Source organism: Sapajus apella, unplaced genomic scaffold, assembly GCF_009761245.1.
Source record: "Sapajus apella isolate SASKATOON/1434 unplaced genomic scaffold, GSC_monkey_1.0 scaffold13, whole genome shotgun sequence".
Lineage (NCBI taxonomy): Eukaryota > Metazoa > Chordata > Mammalia > Primates > Cebidae > Sapajus > Sapajus apella.
In genome coordinates this window covers 8,741,964-8,747,963 of record NW_022436953.1, presented here as the reverse complement: position 1 = coordinate 8,747,963, position 6,000 = coordinate 8,741,964, and the positions used below count along the sequence as shown (strand labels likewise).

At 41.0% G+C, this 6,000-nt stretch overlaps 1 protein-coding gene across 1 annotated transcript in view; it reads right to left on the bottom strand.

Annotated features, from left to right (window-relative positions):
- SORCS3 (sortilin related VPS10 domain containing receptor 3) overlaps nt 1-6,000 on the bottom strand; it is a 605,284-nt gene that overhangs the window by 78,821 nt on the left and 520,463 nt on the right. The gene's annotated exons all lie outside the window — the stretch shown is intronic.

The following is a 6,000-nucleotide window of genomic DNA, read 5'->3' as shown; positions in this document are numbered from 1 at the left end:
AAAAAAAAAAAAAACACAAAAGAACAAAAGGTAATTTTTGGCAGTGATAGATATGTTTAGTAACTGCAAATGTGGTGATGGTCATGGGTGTACATATACATCCAAACTCATCAAAATGTATACATTAAACATGTACAATTTTGTATATATCAATTATCACTCAATAAAACTTTTTTAAAGAAATAAATAAGGAAACTTCCAAGTCATTTCATAAAAAATACCTTTTTCAATACTTCATAAGGCAACGCAATTGGAGAAGCAATTTATAGATAGGGAAAGCTTGTAAAAACTGTGTCAAAAATACAAATGACATTTTTAATATATTTACAATGGATAAAACCCCATGGGGTCAAATTACAACCCATGGGCCATGTCTGGCCAGCTCTATATTTTGGATGGCCCACAAGCTGAGTTATTTTTATGTTTTAAATGGTTGGGGGAAAAGCAAGTGAAGAATTGTATTTTATGACATGCATGTGGAAATTATATGAAATTCAAGATTCAGTATTCATAAAGTTTTACTGGAACACACTGATGCCCATTCGTCTCCATACTGTCTATGGCTGCTTTCACCGACTAGGCTGGAAGGGTTGAGTAGTTGAAACAAAAGCCCTGTGGCCAGCAAAGCCTAAAATCTTTACAGTATGGCCCTTTACAGAAGAAGTCTTCCAACCTCTGCTCTAGTTGGCCATAGCTCTTCCCAGCAGGTGGCCTGTTTCTTGATCATTAGATTATGGAGATTACCAACATCTCCAGTGTTCCTCAATAGAGGTTATTATTTCACTTAATCCTCACATCCACGTTAGGAAATGAGAGCTCAGAGTGGAGTGAAGCAAGACACTAAAGTCACATAGGTGGTAAACAGCAAGCTGAGCATTATCCTGGAAGAGTGAATCTCCAAAGTCCATGCTCTCAGCGACCACACCATTCCTCCTCCTGAGCCCACACGCAATTCATTGATCAAAATAAGCTTTTTCCTTCCAGGCTGCTGCCAGTCCCCAGTATACCCTACCATCATCCAATAGCCCCTCTGCAGGCATGCATTCTGCTTTTGTGTTTCTTGCCACAAACAGGAGTGTGCCTCTGAGTTGCTGGCAAGCCTGGTGACAATCTGAAGGTTATGAATCAGGCAGCCAGCCTGAGAGGTGATGACTTGCGAGTTCCACTGGATTTGCCAATTACTCGAATGACTTACTTTGGGCAAAGTAAAATCAGTCTCCTCCAGCAAACAGCAGAGAATTGAAAAACAAATCAATGGAAGCAGCTCTGGTTCATTTTCAAAGACTTTATCGGATGCAGTTACTAGAGGCTAAACAATGCATTTAAGCTCAGGGCTGAGCCTCTGCATTGTGCTAAGGCTGTATTTAAAAGAATGATCCCTTCTAGGCATGTGGTCACAGTCCTTTAAGTGGAAAGGGCTTCGGGGGAAAAAAAAAAAAAAAACACCTCTGCAGCTTTGGGTTTTGTATAATTTTCTAAGCAAAATGATCTCTCTCCCCTTCACTTTGGCTGTTAGTTCTGCTGGTGGAACAACTAATCAGAGATTTATGCCAATTAGAATTGGGTTTATAAGAGCAACCAACAAGACAATTGGCCCTAACCAAAGGTATCCCTAGCCCTTTTCACCTCTCACTTTCCTCTACTGTCCAGGCACATTTCTACCATTCCATGTCTGCTCACACTGTTCCACCCACCAGGAATATTCTCTTTCCCTCTTCTCTGAAGAGCCATGAAGCCCTTTATAACCATTCTATCTTCAATCATGTCTTTGATATCTAATAGCAACTAAAATGTTTCCCATACTGCCCAGGCGCACTGGCACATGTGTCTGTAATTCCAGCACTTTGGGAGGCTGAGGTGGGCAGATAACTTGAGCTCAGGAGTTCAAGACCAGCCTGGGCAACATGACAAAACCTCACCTCTATAAAAAATACAAAAATTAGCCCGGCATAGTGGCACACACCTGTAGTCCCAGCTACTTGGGAGGTTGAGGTAAGAGGATCACTTGAGCCCTGAGCCTGGGTGGTCAAGGCTACAGTGAGCCATGACCGGGGCAACATCACTGCACTTCAACCTGTGTGACAGAGTGAGACCCTGCCTCAAAAAACAAACACAAACAAAAACACATTTATATCATACTTTACCATTTAATCATTCCCTAATTATTTCATGTGTTTATTACACTTTTTCAAATGGATTGTGAATTAACAACAAGAACTAGGTCTGCTGGGACTTGGTGTCTGGCAGCACAGCAGTCACTCATCATACTAAGCGAACAACTGGTATACTGCTACTGTTTCCCCATACACCTTGGTTGTCCTTGGCTGAACAAACCTTAGAGAATTATAGTACCTTCCTTCAAATTTTACCTCCAATCCTGGTGCTCGAAATTCACATTCCTTGCTCTTATTTTGCCACTTTCCCAACATGTGAGCTGAACCTCAGCGACTCATCTGCCCAATGACACCAATCCTACCAACATTTCAGGGTTGTTGGGAGATTTCAATAAAATCAAGTTTGAAAAAGTACTCAACACGATACCTGGCACAAAAAAAGGTGCTGAATAGTCACAAGTTGACTGCAAGGTCTTCACTAAGTTCCTCCAGATCAGACTAAACTCTCCTTAAGCTTTTTAGATATTCACTCATGGTAGGAAGTATCTTACCTCTTTCAGGGAAGCTGTGCTTCTCCCTACTAAGATTTTTTTTTTCTCGGAAGCTGCCAGGTTGTCTCTGGTCCCTGTAAAAGTTTAGCTAAATCATGGCCACTTGGTTCTAACATTCCTTATCAGGAAAGAATTTCAGTAGCTTTGAGGATGCAGGAAAGCAGTGTTTTTTGCTATCTGATTCCACATCTGAGTCGAGTTAAAGAAACGCACTCTTTAAAGTGCTGATCAAGGGGCAAACAGCCTTTCAAGAAATAGTGGACCAAAGGGCCCCAAGTGCTACAACAGCCACATGCATCTCATCAGCTGGAGAGCCACTGCTTGAGATGGCAATAGGGCCTCCAGCTTGTCAATCAGCCCTATCCTCAGCCTTCAGTAATAAGAACAGGCATATTTCATTTTGAATTAGGCTAGACTAGATGGTTCCCATCATGGTTAACAGGGGGATGTTGAAATCATAACATTTGAAAAGACAAAAGGAAAAAGAGCAATAAGGGTAATCAAGTCCCAGGCCTCCACTCTGGGGACTGTCTCCCATGCAAATCATCCTGCAAAGCTGCAGTGTTAGAAGTGTCCATGTTCCTGGAGCACTGGCCTCCAGGAGAAATGGAAATCGGGCAGATTCTCGTGAAAGGTGGAGGAAATCAGAATCATTCCCAGTAAGCTCCTCATTCTCTAGCTGCCCTTTTGGGCCCACATGCCATTCCACCCCAATGCACCATAACCCCCATGTAGACACCTCTACACACACACACACACAGTCTGCTCTGATTCCTATCCAACCCCAACCCCCATGATTTGCAACTACTGCATTCTGATCACAGCATTTCAGAATCTCTAGAGATCTATAATAAACTTTCTAACATGCTAGAGCCATGGGCCAGAAAAATTACAACAATCTAAACAATGGTAAGATTTTTGGAAGTCACTTAATTCATTCATTTAATAATTCATTCATCCAGTACATATATACTGTTAAATCCTCCATGTTAGCACAAGCCTGGTAAATACATGGCACTGAATGAACAAGATACACAAAGATCCTCCCTCATGGGGAATTAAACTCACAAGCAGGGATGTCTGTGCCCGTGGGTGCATCCATCTGTTTGTCTTAGGGTAGATGAAGACAGAGGGAAAGATATCCAACAATTAATATCCTTTGGATTAATGTTTATTATCTAAAGTGCTATAAAGGAAAAAATAAATAAGGCCAGATAAGATATTGCGTGGGAACCCACCCTGATCTGGCAGGCTATCAGAACTGATATTTAAGCTGAGATCAGAAAGAACTAAAATAAATTTAGTTGCTTAAGCAGGAAAGGGAGGCCCATTCTGGCAGATACAAAGACAAAGAACCTGGGAGCGGGAAGGTACCAGTGCATCAGGAAAGGGTGGTCAGGTCAGGGAGGTCAGAGGAAAAGTCCCAAGCAGGTGGTCAGTATAGGTACTTGTAGGCCATTCTATGAGTTTAGACTCTATCCTAAAGGCAATGAAAAGGCCTCCATGGATTTTAAGAAAACTGGTTATTTGATCACATTTTTTAATTTCAAAAACCTCACTCTGGATACAGGTCAAATTCCTAAACGTGACCTGAAATCTTTCACCGTCTCACCCCCTTAACACCCAGCCACTCTCTTTTATGTTCTTACCTTTGTTTGTGTCGTTTCCTTTGCCTTGGCATCATTCATTCGTTCAGCGATTACTGACTTCCTACTACATGCCAACCACTGCTTTTGGCACTGAGTTATATTAGTGAATAAAACTGTTAAAAATCTATGCTTTCTTGGAACTTACATTTCATTGTCTATTATATGGTTTTCCACTTGTGAACTGCTATGAAAACTTCCAGACCAACTCAATTGTCACCTACCGTGTGTGTGAAGTCTTCACTTTCCTCTGCTATCACCTGGCTGTACAACTAGGCACCGTGATGATTACTTTCTCCCCACTTCATCTCACCACTTTGGCCTAAGAGCCCCTTGCAAACAAAGAACTTCATCTGCCTTTGTAAATTCTCCTAAGATCTAACAATATCTAACAAGATATTAGAAGCTCTTTAGTTGTTAAATATATAAATTCTCCAAATCAATGGATAAGAGAAGGCAACAGAACCTCAGAGTGGCTGGTTTTTCCTCCTGACCACACTGAGCTACAGAGAGAAACAGGGTTAACAGAGAGGGGAAGGGTACAGAATTTGAATGACCTACTTTATTAATAAGTTTTTAATTCAACGGCAAAGCTAAGTATTCTTGTCCCCAAATGGACTCCTTCTTGCAGTTGCTACAGAAATATGTAATTTTTTAAAAAATCCTGTTTCAATCCTTGCCATTGCCATTCCACAACTGGACAACCCTAGTAGTCTACTTGGTTTCAATGCTCTTTTCAAATTTAGAATAGAGACAGAAATTATGTCTTGGCAACCCTTCCAGGGCTTGTCCAGCTATCTGAAGAGTCCTGACAAAATCTGTGTTGTTTGCATACAAAGGAAATGCTGAATTTAACAAAATGTTAAAACAGGTAACTTGAATTGTTTATACCCACTTTGATGAATGCTTCCAAGATCCATCTTAACGTCATAGAAACACAAATACCTCTGCTCCCCTACCAGATCCTCTATAAGAAAATAATTATGCTCTATTCTCTAAGCGTTTTATCTTGATGAGCCAGAGAAAACAGGCACAGAAGCTCTGCCAAGCTCTGAGGGAGTCTTGACCAGGAGGAAAGCAAAATAGAAGTGCTATCTCATCTTTTCAGTAAATGGTTTGGCTCTGAGGTCAATCTCCCTCATATCCATGTGACCAGCTAAACTCCATCTGAAGCTGAGAAAAAAAATTATTACCATTTAAGATTAGATGAACGCAGAACTTAAGCTGTGGCCTTAAACTTGCTAGGGAATGCCAGGTCATATAGAGATTGGCATACACGTGATGTTATTCAAAGTAATGCCCAACAGAAGATGCAATGAGTTCAAATAGGCCTCATAGAAAAGGGGCCAAACTCTGAGATTTGATCAAAACTGCATAAACACAATTATAAAGATTTTTTTTTAAATAACTGATCACTTATTGGCTCCTAGTTTGGCCTTTCCTCCAAGTGCATAACGGTTGGAAAAAGACTATTTCAAACTATAAAGAAATCTTTGTGCACAAAGGTTAAATCAAGAGCAGTGTCCCTTAGAGTAGTAAGATCATACACCCTTCCACCAAACTAGCACAGATACACGCTTTGAGTCCTTCTGTGCCAAACCCACATGACAGCAAACACCCCTTATTTTTGCCCAACAGGACTCCAGTCTGTCCAGTGAAGAGCTAAGATGTAAGGTGCACCAGGCCAGT